Source organism: Syngnathus typhle, linkage group LG17 (genome assembly GCF_033458585.1).
Source record: "Syngnathus typhle isolate RoL2023-S1 ecotype Sweden linkage group LG17, RoL_Styp_1.0, whole genome shotgun sequence".
NCBI classification, from domain to species: Eukaryota; Metazoa; Chordata; class Actinopteri; order Syngnathiformes; family Syngnathidae; genus Syngnathus; species Syngnathus typhle.
In genome coordinates, this window is record NC_083754.1 from 9,791,068 (window position 1) to 9,811,063 (window position 19,996).

Consider the following 19,996-nt stretch of genomic DNA (forward strand, 5'->3'; position numbering starts at 1 on the left):
ATCAATTTTTACTGTTGTTGGCATAGTCAGCAGTACCTGATGAGGACCTTCCCACTTCAGGGAATGCCAGTGCTTTCTTTTCATGCTGCGTATCAGGATCCAATCTCCTAGAGACACCAAATTCTGTTGAGAGGAAACACAATCGCCTGCCTCCGGTAATTTTAATTCCTCTCTTTTTCCAACGTTTTCCGCATATAATCCGCCAGATTTGCCTCATTGTCCAATTCCCATTGGTTTGTAAAGAGAGGCAGTTTAAACGGTCTGCCAAACAAGACCTCATAGGGTGTTAACCTTAAGGTACTTGTTATATTAATGTACAATTTGACCAAATCTACACATTGAGCCCATGGCCGCTTAGTTTCTTCCATACACTTTTTCAACCTATTTTTTATTGTTCCATTCATCCTCTCCACGAGGCCCGTGGACTGAGGATGGTAAGAACAATGGGTCCTAATATTTATGCAAAACATCTGTCCTATTCTATCTATTATTTTGTTTAAAAAATGGGTCCCATTGTCACTGGAAATGGCTTCGGGTATACCGTATCTGGGTATAATGTCTTTGCATAACGCTTTTGCTACTGATAGCGTATCTGGTTGCTTTGTTGGAATTATTTCGACCCATTTCGAAAACGCATCTATTATTACAAGACAATATTTCTTTTCTTCCCATTTACTTAATTCAATAAAATCCATATGGATTCGTTGGAACGGATATGTCGCCCAAGGAAATTGTCCCCGCTTTGGGCGCAAATTTCCCTGCGGATTATGTCGAGCGCAGACCATGCAAGCTCTGCAAAAATTGTTTGAAAACAAATTACCCTTTTTTCCCGTGTATAATGCGCAAAATTGAACTAATTTATTGTCCTAAAATCTGGGATGCGCATTATACATGGGTACAATTTTTTTTTCTTTTTTTTTTTTTCTTTTTTTTTTTTTTAAGAAAATCATGGTACAACAAAACCAACAACAGGACTGACCGACAAAGACGTGGAACAAAAAGACAGGGTGACATTACCAAAGACAGGAACAGAAACCAAACAGACATCATGACAACACATGCAATGATCCGACGGTGAGCGAGGGGCAGACAGGACTTAAATACAAAACACGTTACATTGATTGAGGTGACACAGGAAGGGAGGGGCGACGCGAACAGAAACTTTGGCAACCTAAACACATAGCAAAACTGGGGACGAGACATGACAAATCTCCCTCGAAATAAAACTTGAAATCACCTTTCTTCTTGTTTGTTGTCAATCGCGCATCGCATTCAGCCATCCTGCCCAACACAGTTAGTCAGTAAAATTCATAATTGACGACACATCGTTTCAGGCGATGGTGCAATCCTTGATGGTGTGTTATTGTCAAATATTGTTTGTTTTTTAATCTCCATCGCGGACCGGACGTCATACGGAGGCAGTATGACTGCGCATGCGCACTATGGATCCGATGCGCAGAACGGATGCGCAAGACACGTCAGCTATATAAAGAGCGAGAGTTGTTTTCTTCCTATTAGTTTCAATTCACAGTTTAATGAGCAGTTTCAATCAGCAAATAACAAAATGCGTATTACAGGTAATATTTTATTTCACAACACTTTGCCTTGTACCTTTCGTCTCTGCTGTTCACTTCAAACACGCTCCATACGACCGCAATGCTCTCGTATCAGACGCTTGCTCGATAGCCTGCTCGTTTGCTGTCTGTCACAATGTACCCTACACAAATCCGAAACATTTGTTGCGGCTCCGAGTCACGTCGAGGGGCAAGTTTTGGTTTCCAAGGGTGTTTTTATTCCTCTTCAACGTCTCGTCTCTCCCATACAGAGCCGCCTTTTTCACGTCCGCACGCCTTTTTCACATGTCCGCAACTGATCGCGGTGGTCCCTTTACGAGCAGTCGGAGAAATCAACGCCAACATAAAAATTACATCCAGCCTAGTTAAGACCATACCAAAGACTATAAAAATGGGACCCGTTGCCTCCCTGCGTGTGTGACGATCATTGGGACTTAAAAAAATAAATAAAAAAATACAAAATTTTTTTTAAAAAATTCATAAAAATTGGGTGCGTATTATACATGGGTACAAGCTTTTTTCCAGCATCAGCATGCCATTCTTAGGGTGCGTACTATACATGGGGGCGCACTATACACGGAAAAAAACGGTAACCATTCTAAACTTTGTCTTGTTTGAAAAAAAATATGGCATTCTGTCTGTGCCTTTGAATGTGGTGTGATTTAATTTGGCTGTTGTCTGTCTATCTGTCTATTCCACCTTGTGCCTTGTCGCACATAAGGCCTTCACAGAGCGCTTCCACTTGTCACGGTCAGCTGCTACAGTCCTCGCTTCGGACCATGACTTCCATCTTGCTTCTTTACTTTCTTTCTCAACAGTACGCCTCCAGGTGGTCTTCGGTCTTCCTTTCCTTCTTTTTCCTTCTGGTGCCCAGGTCATGGCTGTGTTGCAGTCGTTGTTGTGGTCCTGCTGTAGTATGTGTCCAATCAATTTCTATCTACGCATCCTAACTTCCTCACTCAATGGCTCCATTTCAGCTCTTTCTAGTAGGTCTTTAGTGCTGATGTAGTCTTGCCAATGTATGTGGAGTTTTCTTCGTAGGCATCGGTTGTGCATCAATTGCCTTGCTGTCTCCTTTATTTATTTTCCACGTTTCACATGCATACAGCAGTACTGGCACTACTAGCGTCTTATCAAGTTTTAGCTTGGTTCTTCTTGAGATGTCATTGTAGCTCCAGGTCTTTTCAAGTTTGATAAATACACCTCTTGCTTTTGACAACCATTCTTCAGATCTTTCATACCGCCTCCCTCTTTACAAACTATTGCTCCCAAGTAAGAACTGGTTGTTGGGAAAAATGTACTTTTTATCATTGGATTCTATGTATCTACTTAGGTGTGCAAGACCTTTCACAGGATGTGACAGTTTGACCTCGTGATAATGACTTGGGAGCAGATGGATGGCTAAGGAGCTCATGACTGGAGTCACGAGTCGCGCTATACAATAAGCCCCATAGTTAGCTATACATGAACAGATCATGAGGTTGTCATGGAATGGCTGAAGCAGACAAACATCTTATTCAAGTAGAAGTCACAGAGGTATGCATCCCAGGGGCACTACGACTACGTCTTTGTTAAGCTAAAGTCATGAGACAACCATGCTGCTCTGTCCGTAATAGTATCCCTGTTGTTCTGTGGTCATGAGATATAATTGTGGAATGTCCTTCCTGTCTAAATAAACTATGCATTCATGTACACTTGCTCCATTGTTGTTCCTCAATAAAAGGCACGACCAAACTGAAGGAAGAGCGCGGATCTCAGCCACACTTGCTGTGTGTCTGGTTTGCGCCCTTCTGCAGAAGATCGCTTGCCATCGAAGACATATCTTGCCTCTGTGAGATTCTTTTCGGATAAATGTTGTGAACCCAACATTTTGTGGGGGCTCGTCCGGGATTCCAGAAAATCTGCTTGCTGATCCGAGGAGTGTTGAAGACGCCGAATCCGTGCACGGCCGGGGTCAAAGGACGCCTGAAGAAAAGCCCTGGGGAGCGACGTTCATCCACCAGGCCAGCCCAGTTCAGCACCTCTCGGCGGCGACGATTGATGGAATCTTCAAGAGAAATCTTTCAGAGATTCGGTGAGACCTCTTCGTTGGCTGGTTGGTTGGGGTATTTTAGTCCCTAGAAAAGAAAGGGTACCCGGATAAGGACGGCGGAGTCCTTGTTGTGAATTCCAAGTAATAGGAATTCAAGTCAAAGTCTGCTTTATTGTCAATTTCTTCGCATGCCAAGACACACAAAGAAATCGAAATTACGTTCCCACTAGCCCACGGTGACAAGACATAGTACACAATATACATACAAGTAAACAACACTAACAAATAAAAACAAGAAAGCACAAACAGTGAATAAATAAGAGTGATGAATAAATAATAAATAAACAAATAACATAATAAATAAGAGGAGCAAAAATGGAGCAAGTGTGCATACAGCATACAGACAGAATCACAAAAGTACAGGGCGCTACGCAGAAGGGGGGAGACAATTCAGGATCCTAACAGCCTGGAGTATGAAGCGATTGGTGAGCCTTGTGGTGGGGGAGCGCAGGCTCCTGTACCTCTTCCCAGAGGGCAGAAGATCAAACAAAGAGTGAGCGGGGTGACTCACATCGCTCACAATCGTGGTCGCTTTGCGGGTGAGATGGGAGGTGTAAATGTCCTTCAGGGAGGGGAGTGAAGCACCAACAATCTTCCAAGCCGTGTTCACTATGCGCTGCAGGGTCTTCCTGTTGTATTCAGTGCAGCTACCACCCCAAACAGCGATACAATTGGAGAGGACGCTCTCAATGGTGCCACGGTAGAATGTAGTCATGACGGCCGGAGGAGCACTAGCTCGCCTGAGCTTCCGCAGGAAGTACAGGCGGGACTGAGCTTTCTTCGCCAGTGATACGGTGTTGGTGGACCAGGAGAGATCCTCACTGATGTGCACCCCCAGGAACCTGGTGCTGCTCACTCTCTCCACCACAGCACCGTCGATGGTCAGCGGCAGGTGTTGGGTGTGACCCTTCCAACTTTCCAAAATTCGGTCTACAGATGGAACTTGTAGACATAAATGTACCTCGTTGTGTTAAGAAACTTCCGCGGTCTGAATGTGTGTGAATGGTAGCACGTATCACTCGGTATTGTGCTGCATGTAATATAGTGGGAAGAAATAATGAATTTCTGTGGAAGCACAGGCAAGAATTCCTCACCAGGAAACTGGTCAAAGCAGGAATTACCACAGAAAGTCGTTATCCCACTAAAGAAACATTCCAACTTTAGAAATTCCTAGGATTTGACAGTTGGACTAAATTGGTTAAAATGGGGGGCCGTCAAAGTGTTACTGACAAGGTATCAGGTGATGAGAAGTATATGTTAAATAAGTTTCCAGACAGTATCGAATGGTTGACAAAATGGAATAAAAAGTATGGTGTGACTGGTCACCTTAAAGTAGATCAGTGGAAAAATGTACTTGCCAAGTTTGAGGCTAGTGTGATTATGAAAAAAGAAAAGAAAAAAGAAAAAAAGGAAAAATAATTGCAATGTGCAAAGTTATGGTTAAAAGAGGCTGAAAACCGACGCATAGCTGGACTAGAAGCTAGAGAGGACCAAAAATCACAGCAAAATAAAATTACTGGTACAATTTGTTTTGTCAAACTAGAGGACAATGAAGGACAAGGACGACTAAGACAGAGACAAAATGACGCGGCACCACATGGACTTGATGGAATGAACGAAGAAGCAGTTCAAGCACAACCTGAGCATTCCAGTCTGTATCCCACTAGGGAATTACAGGCCGCAGCTAGAGGTGAAGCTAGTGTGCCCCCACCTTATTCTCCGGTTTCTCAGCACTCTAGACAAAAGACAGGACGTATGACAGTCCAGCCGCAGGCTGTCCCAGACAAAATGACTGAACTAACACGCGACAAATACTCAGATGAGGAAGGTGACGACCCGATAATGGGCAATTATCCCATGATTCAGGTCCCTAATCCAAATGCCGACGGAACAAATAATCAACACATGTACGTGTTTCGACCTTGGTCAAACAGAGAGTGCACAGAAGCTGTTGAGGGAATCCCTGATCCACAAGAGGACGTAGAGTCCTGGATCAGAGACATGGAAGGAGTAATACACTCATATAGATTAAATGGTAGGGAGGCAGGAAAAGCCTTCCAGTGCTCCATCCCTCGTTTATCCCTCGGACGAGTGAGGGGAGAATACACAGGTAGAACTAATCAAGGGGAAATTTTCCAATACCCAAATGATGGACAAGAGGTCCCTATTTGGCTCAATTAAACGCTTTATGGGACCGATGTATAACAATATTTAGGAGAAGAGCTGATTATGGACGTCTAGCAGGGATAAAACAAAAATTGGGTGAGGATGTTGATGACTTTATGATGAGATTTGAAAAAGAATTCAGAGTTCACAGTGGAATCCCTGTAGACCAGTGGTCCCCAACCTTTTTTGCGCCATGGACCGGTTACATGTCAGAAATATTTTCGCGGACCGGCATTTATATAAATAAATAATACATTTATATAAATAAATAGATAAATAAATAATACATTTATAATAAATATATAAATACGATGAAATAAAATAATACAACTGACATAAAAACAAGTACAAATGACAAAAATAAGAAACAAGCCGGTCCCATCTAGACGTAGACCCGAAGTGATTAAGGTTTGTCTTTTATCAGCTCAGTGGCCTAGTGGTAGAGTGTCCGCCCTGAGACTGGAAGGTTGTGGGTTCAAACCCCGGCCGGGTCATACCAAAGACTGTAAAAATGGGACCCATTGCCTCCCTGCTTGGCACTCAGCATTAAGGGTTGGAATTGGGGGGTTAGATCACCAACTGATTCCCGAGCGCGGCACCGCTGCTGCTCACTGCTCCCCTCTCCCCCAGGGGATGGATTAAAATCACACGGGGATGGGTTAAATGCAGAGGACAAATTTCACCACACCCAGGTGTGTGTGTGACGATCATTGGGACTTTAATCTTTTAATCTTTATTGCAGGATGCTTGGTCTCCATGTGTTCAAGCAGTTTTGAATGCTTCATGGCCTGGTTAGTTAGCCTGTCGCCACATATTAGCTTTGCGGGCTCGACTGGGGAAACATGTCACGTGACCGGGACGAGTGTCTTGACCTGAATTAATTGATCGTCAATAATTTTTTTTTTCTTCTGTGCGGCTTGGCGGCCCGGTACCAAGTGACCCACGGACCGGTACCGGTCCGGGGCCCGGTGGTTGGGCACGACCAAGACGCAGGCCCCTACCAACAAAAATTAAAAAATGCCCTTTTAAATGAAATGGAACCCAAAATCAGTGAATGGATTCGAAAACACAATGTAAAGGTAGACACAGCCAGTGTTACTACCGTAATGCAATGGGCTAGACACGCCGCTAAAATTGTAAAGAAACCTAAAACTCCCACAGGGTCAGCCGGAGTTTTTTGGGCAGACTCGGACTGCGTGGAAGAATCAGAATTCTTCTATCAGAACCACCTGCCCTATCGAGGCCACACCTCTTATTCTCAGAGGGAGATGAAGCCGTTTACTATTCACTTGATTTCCCACACTCCCTCTGTGACCAAGAAACTGCAGATCTGATCAGATTTGCAAAATCCACCATTTCTGATTTACAAGATGAAATGCAGTACACCAAATTACATGTCACAATAAAAGTTTCACCATGTTCAGATGTTGAATGTTAGGGTTTACAGAATATCTTCATCGTATGATTATGTTGGGATGTAACCTGTAATAATTTACCTAGCTTGTCCTGTCTTAACAAAAATAGTAGAACAAAGGTCTAAGATTTTTTCAACTGATTGACTAGCAGAGAAAGCAATCAAAGTTGCTTTGTTTACACAACGTCGTAAAAGATCCCCTGCTATGCTTTGATCAGCAGGGAAGCGGCTTCACCCCATCCTGTGTTCCCACACCCCCACTCTGTTTCTCTCAATAAATATGCACCTGATGAGGCCTGAGTCAGATCTCATTCGACCATCACTGTAAGCACAGCGATGAGTGAACTCTCCACCTGCAGGTGTCTGAAACGCCTAACTTGTCTCCTGTGTGGTTCTTGCAAAATAAGTTAAAGTGAGCACCACCCTAACATTGAATATAGTGAGGAGTTCCTAAACAAGCCCTCCGTTCCAGTGTCCATTGACTATATATATTCTGATCACAGATCATTTGCAGGTGCCACAGTAATCTTACCTACAAATCTAAAAAACATGTATAGAGGAGGATCAGTGCCTCACGTGTCACTTTTGAAACCAGAACATATTCAGTGGAAAGACACAGGTCCGAAGCTCACTGATTATAAGCCTTATGAAACAGGATGGGAAGCTCCAAGTTGAGAGTACAGCCCGAGCTGTGACATGTACAGACATAAATTTTGCATGTTATTCACAGCTACTCCAAAAATCCATGCCCTAGAATGACAGACAGCAACTATTGCATTTTCAGAGGAGGATGAAAAAGATTTGAAGAGTGTAGATCCTGTTGTGTGGGCCACAGGCCCAACAGATGTTGGTCTGATTACAGCCATTCCACCTGTGGAAATTAAACCAATATCCTCTTACAGACCCAGAGTAAAATAGTATCCTTTGAAGCCTGACGCTTCTATAGGCATTGAACCAGACATTAAAGATCTATTAAAAGCAGGAATAATTAGAAAATGCAATGACTCTCCATGTAATACACCTATATACCCAGTTCAAAAAGCAGAAGCATCAAAATGGAGAATGATCCAGGATTTGAGAGCTGTAAATGATGCAGTGCAGACCAGGGCACCAAACGTTCCTGATCCGCACACATTACTAAATTCATTGCAGCCAAATAGGACTCATTTCACCGTGATTGATTTGAGTAATGCATTTTTCTCTATTCCTGTAGCTGATGATCCTCAGTATTGGTTCACATTCACTTATAAGGGTCAGGGGTACACCTATACCAGATTACCACAAGGTTTTACCGATAGCCCAACCATTTTCACACAGGCTATTGTGGTGAATGGTCTTAGTTGTTTCGCTGGTCTCCAAAAAAACACTCGGTGGACGATGACTGGTCCGGGTAAGGAAGCACTTCCGTGACACACGGCTGATTGGAAAAAGATCTATTCAACCAATGTCAAAGTGATGTCTCTCCAAAAGTTAGAGTGGCCCCAAGAGCAAAGATGTTTCAGCTCTCGACAGCTAAGATGTTTGCCCCAAAAAAGCCTTGCGCTTCTTGCTCTTGCCCCTTGGGCGCCTTGCGCCCCTTGCGCCCTCTCTCTATCTGTTCTCCCCCATCATTTGTACCTCGTAAGACACCAGCTGCGGTCCGAGGCTCACTCTACTGGTTACTTCCGATGCCCTTAAAAGGGCATGGACAAAGGTCTTCCTGGTCACGGACGAATGGCCCTTCCATATTCTAAGTACTGTTAGGTTACGGATTTTAGCTATTGATCTGACTCCAAATTGTGATCAACACTTAACACAAGAATTGCTATGTTCTAATCCGCACACTGGCGCACCTAACAATTTTGCGAGTTCGTTCTGTCAAAGAGAAGACCAGTAGATCAATCAGACCGAATTTACCAATTGTTTAATCCTGACAAAGCAAGCTAATACAGGCGCCTGGGTCTTGGGTCCTTAACACAAAAACTCGTGTGCCTTCGTGACCAGAAAAGACGACACATTCTTCCGGGTTGCCCAGTTTTAAAGAAACACAATATGAATATTCAAACATGCAAAAGATTGTGTGGTGATTGGTCGATGGTCTGTGGTCATCTCCTCCTCGTTTGGGTTTTCCCCTGCTCAGCACAGGTGTCTGGACCACAAAGACGAGTTGTTTTTCGCGTTCCCATCGGCCTTGAGATATGCTCCCTTTCTGGACCTCCTGTTCCACAATACTTTGAAGAAAACAAATTCATGTAGCCTGCACATTCCTTTCCACTTATTAAGCAACCACACTGCTACTAGAAATTATATTGATATGGTTATATGTGTCTAACGGAGCCTTAATCAAATGTGTTTGCAAACTGCCGAAAGTACATTTCCCTCTCATGACCTCATTTATGAGGTCATCACCCGTTACTCTAGCAAGCAGCGACCAGCATGCTGTCGGTCCTTTCTTCCCGCCTGGGTCAGTCGGCCCCCTGGCGCTGTGTTGTTGGGGATGAAAGTACAACATGCATCACCAAACATTCCGCACACACCATGTTCCTTAGCCAATAGCATGTCCAACGCAATTCTATTTTGGAACGACATCAATGCCAATTGTTCATGGACCGCTGTAAATGATACATTTTTATTGGGGGTGATCCATAGGAAAATGCTTTTGAATCCCGAGGACACTTGATTAACGAGTTCATACTTATCTGGCACACCTATGGCGTCAATATATGTTGGATCGTTGTCGCTCAACCATGGGGGCAGAACGTCTCTTTTGGCTCACTTCAGGAGCCCCGCCAGTGGGGACTCCATGTTCCAATTGAGATTCTGTGTTTCAATGGGGACAACCACTACAGGCATTATCAAAGACACGAGGGCACAGATACCCTATGTATCCTTTGGCAAGTGATGCTATAATTTGTTGTCACCACACCACAACCAGTTGTCACTGGTCTTCCTCTGCTCCTTCCATCACTGCTAGTTGAATTCTGGCATGTCCTGTTAAAGCTTAAAAACAAGTGGATTCGGAAAAAAAAAACTTTGGATATCGAAATTACAAATTGAAACCTACTCACCCATTTGTATTTTACAACTTACTCACCCAATTCTATCTTACCACATACTCACCCATTTCTATTTTACCACTCCCCCTTTTGACACATTCACCCAATGTGTCATTATGTATCAAAAGGAACCTGCTAAGCATCCCCTCTCATCACCACACTCATTGTAGCCAGGCCTGCGGAACCTCTAGCTCGTCCACCACACGCTCGGCAACACAAACAAAAATCATCACACTCCTGTCAGTGAGCTTATAGCCCTGCTGACAGCGGACATTTGTACAAAAACAGACATCAAGTATCAGAATAAAAACAGTCATAAAATGAATCCTGGCGCCCGCGGATCATGTCCTGAAAACCATGTCATCAACAAGTTCATCATAAAAACCAAAAGGGCAAGGGTTAACATATTCTTGTAAATTCAATACAAACTTTCCCCGAACGCAATCGACAACCTGCAAGAACGAAAACAAGTTACGCAAGCAGCGCGCAATCCGCTCCTTGGCTGGTGGCTGTTGCTGCTGCTGCTGCAAAAAATTAAGTCACACAGAATAACAAAGCAGAGCGTGCACTTTTCGCAAGCAAGCTCAAGCGTCAAACATTTGGTCACTGTCCACCTAGTCCGTCACCCCGTCGGGTGAGCTCAAAGTCGTCACACGTCAAATCGTCCAAAGTCTTAATGTTCGATACTAATTCTGTCTTGTCTAACCATATTACTGAAATGGGCCTTCTCCATCACACTGTTTTGTTATCGATGGTGCCCCTGAGTAATCCTAAACCCATATTTAGTCCAAAATTAGTCCTGATCAATCGTGCTTTTTCAAATCTGTAGTATCTTTATATTTTTCAGGTGAGAGGAGTGTTATCCTCTGCTGTGATCAAATCACCCCAACTTTGAATCATGTTGAGGTAAATTTTGGATTCTATGCGTCACTGTATGTCACCTTAAATGGCGACCTTGCAGCAGTGAGAAGACCCTAAGCTATTTTTGCGGTACAGAGAAGATCTAGTTTCAGCAATGTGTAGGTGCTTAGAATATGGAAGGGCCATTCGTCCGTGACCAGGAATACCTTTGTCCATGCACTTTTAAAGGCATCGGAAGTAACCAATAGAGTGAGACTCGGACCGCAGCTGTTGTCTTACGAGGTACAAATGATGGGGGAGAACAGATAGAAGGAGGTCGAGAACGCGAAGAGGAACAGCGCGAAGGGCAAGGGGCGCGCAAGGCGCAGGGGCGCAAGGGGCAAGAGCAAGAAGCGCGAGGGCCTTTTTGGGGCGAACATCTGTGCTGTCAAGAGCTGAACCATCTTTGCTTTTGGGGCCACTCAAACTTTTGGAGAGACATCACTTTGACATCGGTTGAATAAAATCTTTTCCCAATCAGCCGTGTGTCACTGGAGTGCTTGGCCGGGACAGCCATTGTCCACCGAGTGTTTTTTGGAGACCAGCTTAAACAACAAAGACCATTCACCACATTTTTGGCGTCACGAACAGGATTCGTGTTCCCCCGGGGAATTCGCGCCCGCTTCCTGAGCGAGAGTCCAGCGGTCGACCAGCGGCTGTCATTAAGGTGAGATGCTTCGCCCACAGTTGCCGCGATATGCTCGATTCTTGGAAAGGTGGGGGGTCGGCCCCTTGAGGGGGGCAGTTACAACCGAATCTGATGTGGCCATGAGCTGTCCCGGGAGTAAGTTGTCTCTCCCAGTCAAAAGTCGTCATAATTCGACTTTCGAAGGGGGAGTGGCCCCCAAATAGAAGCAGCAAAGGAAAAATAAAATAAAAAATAGAAAAATAAATAAGAAATAAAAAGTGAACAGTAACTTAAAAATTAATGGGGAATGTGCACAGCGGAGTGAGTGACATGTCTGGTGAGAATGATGAATGATGAAAAAGAAAGAAGCCCGAAGTAGTGTGGCTCGTGACGGGACAGGTTGTCAGGGACATCGCTGTTGACCGTCACAATAAAAGAATAGTAGAAAGTCCCATAAAACGTGGACTTTAGTTTGGCGACAGATCCGATGGAGGATAGAAATTTTACCTGTGTGAATGAGGCGAAAACACAGATACGATTGAACACTGTTGCGACAAGAGATAGCCACCCACTTAGCCCCCAGACGGTTAAAATTCCTGGGACAAGCCGGGACACTGCAGTCGCACCTAATGGCTGTACGGGCCAAGTGCGGTTGTCAAGCTGTTCGGCGGACGTGGAAGTCTCTGTCCAAGTCGTACAAAAAAGGGAGGCTTGCGCTGACCGCGTTTGGCAAATAGGAAAAGTGCGCAGCCTTGGCATCCGTAACTGTGAGCATGAATGTGGAAGTGACCCGGTCAGACCCTTTTTTAAAAGGGTACCGAAGTGGTCCGGCCAGACCCAGTTATGGGTGCCGAGATCCGGTCAGATTTAAGGGTACCGAGGAAAATAAAGCGCGCGTAAGCCACGTCGTTTGGACACTGATCGAATTAGAAGTGTGTGGGGGTTACAAGGCTCCTCGATTTAAACGCTGGTGCAAGGAAATGAATAGGTAAACCAGGTGGGCTGTCATTTTTGAATACCGAGGTAGCTGGTGCGTTATCGCGGCAACGGTCCGATCCCGATTTGTCGAGGCGCACTGTAATAGCATGCACGTCTGTCAAAGTTTGATAAATTTGAGCCGGCGACAAAACCGCTATTGGACGAAGGTTTTGTGCGGCTGCTGTGTGAAAATGGAAAACGTGGAAAAGAGGCCTCTGGGGGGTTTAGTAGTGATATAACAAGTAATTTGTGTGCACACTTAAGTTAAATTCTGCAGAATAAAAGGGAAATATACAGCGCTATTAGGAACGAAACGAAACGACACAAAAGTTAAGTAAGACGTGCGTATTTGTCAGTGCATCTGCTCTGATGACAGTTAAAATGACCAAACTGCTAAGCAGCAGTTGGAAAGAAGCAAAATGTGGAATGGATTCGAATCCCGTTGTATGTCTTCTGTGTCCGTGTGTAATCTTTGTGAACTCTGTCAGCTTAATGTTGTCTGTTTGAGCTTCCGAATGAATGGACGCTTGAAGTGTGTATTTGTTGGGCCCCGTAAGTGTGCGTGTGTGTGTGCGTGCGTGTGTGCGTGCGTAAATGGGTGTGTGTGCGTGCGTGCGTGCGTGTGTGTGGTTATGCTCATGAGCGCGCATGGGTGTGAGCGTGTGCTTGTAGAAGCAGCAAAAGGAACGGATAAGGATGGTGTGCTCTCGTTGCTTTGGGCGCGTGCCCACCTGCGCTGCACGCGCGGGGAGAGGGATCCGGCCCCCTGGGCGGCAGGGTGGCCAACCTGTACCTGCCCACTGTGTTTCAGGCTGGCCCCTCCCCGCGCGGGTGACGTCGGGGCGGTGCGAACGGCTGGAGTTGTGCCCATTTTAGGGGCCTGCGTGGCCAGCAGCGAAAGGAACTATGACAAAATGATGGAAGATGGAATGCTGAAGGAGCAAAAGAATGCATGACCAACTGGAGAAATAGGAGCATGCGTGTGTTAACCAATACGACACCAATATAGATGTATCCAAAGAAAAACATGCTGGGACGACAGCAAGCGTTGGCAGAAGAGTGTGGCCCCCTCGTAAATAATGGGGGACCCCTCTAAGGCCAGCTGACGCTCCTTTTAGCATTCTGAGAGGAATAGGAAATTGGATTTGACGAAAAGCTCAACTTATTAATTTATATTGCTGAAAGGATGACAAAATTGAAAACAAATTATTGATACTCGTTTCTTTGGGGCTCTCCTCAATACTTCTGATTTTCTGTTACGTAAAAAACCTGTAACGGCGGATACATCCGTTGTCTCCAGGAGGACATAGACACAGCATGAATTTAGGATTAATGTTTAACAGCCGTCTAACAGGTGGAGTAGGAGCATGCGAGGGCTAACCACTACAACCCAAATATAGGTGATTTGAGTGTCTAAAGAAAACTCAACCGGTCAACACTAATTTATGAGAGCAAGAGAGGTATCAAGTGAGGGCCACAGCAGCAGCTGGAATTAAAGGAATTCTCTGGATTTAGACATAGGATTGAATTGTATGCATGGAGAGCCTGCTCGTAAATTGCGTTGGCCCGACAAGGCTGACCATTGCCCACTGTAACAAGACGCACAGGTCAAAAGCAGCAAGCTCAAAATAGAGGAGGAGATGCCAACGAGGAGAGATTGGATTTGGTAGTAATCTGGTGGTTCTTTTAATACTCTTGTAAAAGTATGCTCGGTACAAATAAATTAGCGATAGGAGCATTGTAGAAGTCCAAAAGCAAGAAACTCAAATGAAAATCACATTCTAGATTCGAGTAATGGAGCCTAACTGGAGCATGGGAAAAGTGAACAGCTGAGAAATGGCCTTCGATGTAGTGGCGGAGAATTAAAAATTCAAGATAGTCCAGTAATATCGGTAAGTGAGCATAACACCAATAATACTGAGGTCAAACCGGAGATGATGCTATGTTTGGAACATGACTTAATTATGAATAATGTACATTCTGTACGCAAAATTGGGAAACTTTATCTGAAATTGAAGGCTCAAATCAGGAAAGGTGAAAAGATGATAGAGAGGATTGCATAAAATCAAAGGCAGGAAAACAAACAATAGAATGTAGCCTGAAATTAGGATGAGCTTCTGGAAATCACAGTATAATTGAGAGAAATCACAGTTAAGACTTGAAATTTTAAGTTTGGGGTAATCTGCCACTTTAAAATTGTTCAAATAAGGTCCATCACAATACAGCCGAGAGCTCATGAAGGAAAGGCAACGTTTTTCTCAAATATGTTGAATTGTTGTTAATAGGAGAATTGGAAATTTGATTAACAAAAGGTACTAGGTAATTAATGGCTAATTGGAAGACGATATTTAAGTTTGGTTTCCCAGTCTGTCTTTTCCAGTATCCAGCAGTGACCCTGAAACTCGATCCCGAGACTCCACCGACAGCTGAGAACAACAAGAAAACGGTGCATGGCTCTGAGGCACCTTTGACCTTTTGCAAGAGCAAAGAAGGACTATATTTGTGCTTGGGGGGAGCACAACGCTCCGGAGGAAAACGACATCCTCTGAGGCGAGAGGGAAGAAACTTACAAGATGTGAATGGACTCAGTTGAAAATGGACTCATCCGAGAGTGAGGAATGAGTTGGCTCTGTGGCTACAACTAAAGACAACAACTTGACAATGAGGTGCGGCGAAAGACCCATGAGACATGAAATGTGCAACAAGCGAACTGGACTCCTTGCTGGGGCGTAATCAATACTTGGTGGGGCTTGGGTCAAAGTGAATGGAAGCTTGCTTGGGCACTGAACTTGACACAACTGAGGAGTCTTGATAAAAGATAAATAAATAAATCAGGAACAAAAGGTGTAGTGTTACAGAAAAAGTAAAAGCATCATAATCAGAGGATAAATTTGGATAAAACAGATAGGCTAAATTGTATGAAATAAGAGTAGGATCACATTTAGTCCATCCAGCTTAACAATTAGACATAGAGTCATTGACAAATTGGAGATGAAAATAGGACATTAGGACCCAATAGGATGCAGTCAAGAGGTGGCTAGATTGTACAATGGACCTGATTATTATTAATTAATAAAATTAGAAGTTAATTACACCTCACGGGGAATTCTGGTGTCAGAAAGTCCGATAAGTTCAAGGAATAACAGCCATGGAAACTTTTGACAGTTAAGAATAATGCGGCATAAGAGTCACACAAAATGACAGTTAACGAGATGACAAACGTGATAGGACTCAAATAACAAATGCATTGACAAGGCAAAGTGAAAACACCATAGGGGAGTAGACTGTCGGAGGGACCCTTTCGAGTATCTTTACCCAGCGATTCGATCAGAATGATTGATTAGGATAAAATTATTTAAGGACCATCTGAGGCTGCTTCTTTCCCCATGCTCACCCTTGGACAGGCTCAGTAGTAGAAATAACTAAATTTTTTAGGAATTTAATTGACAGTTTTACGGTAAAAGTGAGGTACGATTGTATGAAATATTTAATCGAGAAGAACATCCAGAAATGAAGTGTTACCTTCAATATTCACTGATTGCCTACTCACTTACACATACTAAATTTGTTTGGTGTGGAATGAGAGCTGAGCGATGAAGGTGACTGAATTGGCACTTGTGTGGTTAAGAATGTGTATGTGTGTCTGGGACAGGGTGAAAGGCCAAAGTATTTTGGAGTTGGGGTGAAAGGGTCACAGTTAAGGGTAAGATTCCTCTCACATGAGACTGGAACACCCAAGTTTGATGAGTGATGAGTTGTAACCTTAACCAACAGCTGATGGTTAATCAGAGGCACCATGAACAACAAAATAGTTCATGGAGAAGGCCCATTTCAGCAACACGAATGGACAAGACAGGACTAATATCAAACACTAGGACAATGGACGATATGACGTGACAGACTTGGACTCACCCGACGGGATGACTGACTATGTGGATGACAACTAAACATTTGAAACTTAAGCTTGCTTGTGGCAAGTGCAAGCTTTGCTTTGTTTATGTGCGTCACTTGACTTATTGCAGCATCAACCACCAGCCAAGGAGCAGATTGCTGGCTGTTTTATAACTTGTATTACTTTTGCAGGTTGGCGATTGCAGTCTTGGAGAGTTTATATTGAATTCACGTGAAAATGTTAACCCTAACCCTTTTGATTTTTGTGATGATTGAGGATTTTCAGGACGGAATCCCCGGGCGCCATGATTCTTTGTGTGTCTATGTTTATTTTGATACTCGACGCCTGTGTACTTTTTGTGAGCACAAGGGTCCGCTGTCAGCAGGGCTGTATGCTCACTGGCAGGTGTGCGATGATTGTTGTTTTGTTGCCGAGTGTGGGGTGAACAGTCAATTTTCAGGAACTTGGGGATGACTGTTCTGGATGAGTGAAAGGTTCGACAAACTGGCTGCAGGACGTATGATGATGCGGTAGGACGTTTTGCCGGTTCCTTTTTGAATGCCTGATGACACATTGAGTGAATGTGTCAGAGGGGGGAGTTACATTTAAATGAGTAAGTAGATATAAAAGCTATTTGTGACATTCAATGTTTTTTCGGATTCAATTATTTTTGAGGCTTTAACAGAACGTGCCAGAATTCAACAGGCAGTGATGGAAGGAGCAGAAGAAGCAGCTCGAAAGGAAAGGAGTTACTGGGAGACAACAATCTGGAATGGATGCAAAGCGTGGTAACAATCTAGCGACAGTAACGGTTAAAGTGTTTCAACGGAAAAGCACGAATGATGACAACTCATACAGCTAATAGGGATTAGACTGCAGCGCAATAGAAAACAATTGTTTGGAAGGTAATTAAATAAAATAGGAAACTGGACCAAAAACAAGCAATAGGGTTAATTTCTTAACATATGAATGCATTAAAGCTGATAATGAAGGGAAAGTATTTAAGAACGCATTGTAAGAGGGTTATTTGCATAACAAATGTTGAAAAGAGTCGGATAGTTAAATCATTTTGGGAAGATTACAGGTTCATTCAAAAGGGCGACTGATTTGAACAGTAAGATGACTTGAAGGGGAGACAAAGATAATGTACATAAACAAATTGGGTGAACAAAACTGACAGGACTGATGCCCATTTGAGAATACTGAGAAAAATTGGAATCAAACAGGAAAATTTGGAGTAAAAATTAAGATTTGAACTGGGAAAAGCAATTGCAAAGACTGATTGACAGGACTTCAGAAAGGGACAGCTGCAGCAGGAAAGACTAACTTGAACAGGCAGAAGTTACTCTGCTACAGGAGGGATCTTGCGAGACTGACAACACAACGAGAAATAAGGAGGTTTGTTCATAACTCCTAGGGGGAGTGTTTGTTTGTTTGTTTGTTTGTTTGTTTGTTTGTTTGTTTGTTTCAGGAATCACGTGGGCCTCTGGATCATAGGAGTAGATGCCGAGAACGCCTCGGAGGTTCTACTGAGCACTTCGATGAGACGACCACCACCAGTCGTCCCCGTGCCCCAATCAACCCCAAAAGAGAAGATTTAGTTTGCAGACGACTGGTTATGGAGATGTCGTCTACTGGGGGTGACCAAAGGGGGCCGGGAGGACTTCCGGCCTACGCTGGGCATAGCTGTTTTTTTTTCCATTGCAATTCAAGGTTTTGTGCTGTTGTCATCGTTAAATACTGGCAGTGGCTTCCGATCATTGCAGACCCCGTGGACGCTGACCGGGGCCTGGAAAGAGACTCTGAGGACGGTGAAGTGGACAAAGTGTTAGAATAATTAGTTTTGCTGAAGCGCTGGTCGGCCTGGAACCGAAGGTCACATATCTTCGCTCAAGTCAACATATGTGCCGGCTAGCCTTGGGGAGTCCTTATACTCCCTTTCCTTGTCTTATCTTTGAGAGGCCCTCACAAGTTAGAAACAGAACATCTTTGTTCTTTGTTTCTTGTTAGTTCAAGAGAAGTCCTCTCTCTGTTAATTGCTTTGTCCGAGACAGTGTTTAGTTATCCCATATTTACTCAATGTTTGTTTAAGTAGACTTCATGCAAGTTATCTCACATCTACTTAACCTTTGTTAGAGTGTTTGCACGAGAGGTATCTGATTATTTACTTATTATTATTATTATTGTGTGAAATGTAGCAAGAAAGTCTAGAGCATTGTTTTACAGAGACACGGCATCCAGGTTTAGAGATTGCACCCAGGAACAAGGATGCCAACCATCTAAGAACAGACTCTGCATTCCTGGGGTCACAGATCGGCCAAGGCCATGCGGCCTCGCACCACACAACATTATTAGTTAGCTGAAACAGCGTTGCTACAGACACACTCTCCCCTCCCTTTAGTGTAGCAACGCCTCTTGTAACCAGGGCAACCCAATATAAAAAGAGGAGATGACGGTAGGGCAGGTCAGAATTGGTGGAGGACTGTGAACTGGGCCTTCTACCTAATTCTCCTCGCGAGCAAAAGAATACTGGTTGTCTTCTCCTCTTTGTTTCCAGTGTGTAAATAAATGTCTGATGGTATTTAGACCTGACACAAAGATTTTGGATGGACGGCAGGCCCTGAGCAGTGATCCCGGCGCAAATTCACTACTGAGCATTCAGTGGACTGGACTTTGCATCGACAGGCACTTACATATGCAAGGGGGGCAACACTGAGGGCGCTTCAACGTTTCAGTATGCTGTGATATTGCGTCAATATTTTATCAATCAGTACTTTATCTGATGACTACATGCTGCAATTACTTTATCTTATTCATTTAACTTTTCACATGTTAACATTGACAATGCAGTTTGACTGTTTAGCGGTCGGTGAACTTGTCATTTCTTTTCCTTCTGTTTTGTGAGCTCATACTGTTTTGTGGATTGTGATATGTGCCAAGACTCCTTGTACCTGGCTGACGCCAGGTGGAAGGAATCACTGAGGATGTTAGAAAGGGCCTCCCTCTTTTTCCATGTCATTAGACTGGCAGGGTTTTTTCTCGAGGGAGGGCCGGCAACTTTTTGAGGTTTCTAACGGACCACACCAAATTCATTGCTTCGTTAATTATCGACGGTATGGAGATATTACCTAAGGGGGGTGGTTATCGTCATTTGAATAATGTGGACTTCAATTTTCTTTATTTGTGGTTCCTGAGAGGCCTCAGATTGCTGTCAGGGAGCAATTGAATACCAAAGTAGTTTGAGCTTTCCTAGTTAAAATAACCTTAAGTAGCATGCCTCGAGCGTGATATAGGCTGTGCAGGTATAGGCCAAATTG

General features: G+C 43.9%; 1 long non-coding RNA gene across 1 annotated transcript; it reads left to right on the forward strand.

Annotated features, from left to right (window-relative positions):
* The first annotated feature begins 15,030 nt into the window (after positions 1-15,030).
* On the forward strand, positions 15,031-19,206 carry LOC133170922 (uncharacterized). Its single transcript, XR_009718642.1, has 2 exons — positions 15,031-17,292; positions 17,365-19,206. It is a non-coding gene; the product is annotated as an uncharacterized LOC133170922 (long non-coding RNA).
* The last annotated feature ends 790 nt before the right edge of the window (positions 19,207-19,996 follow it).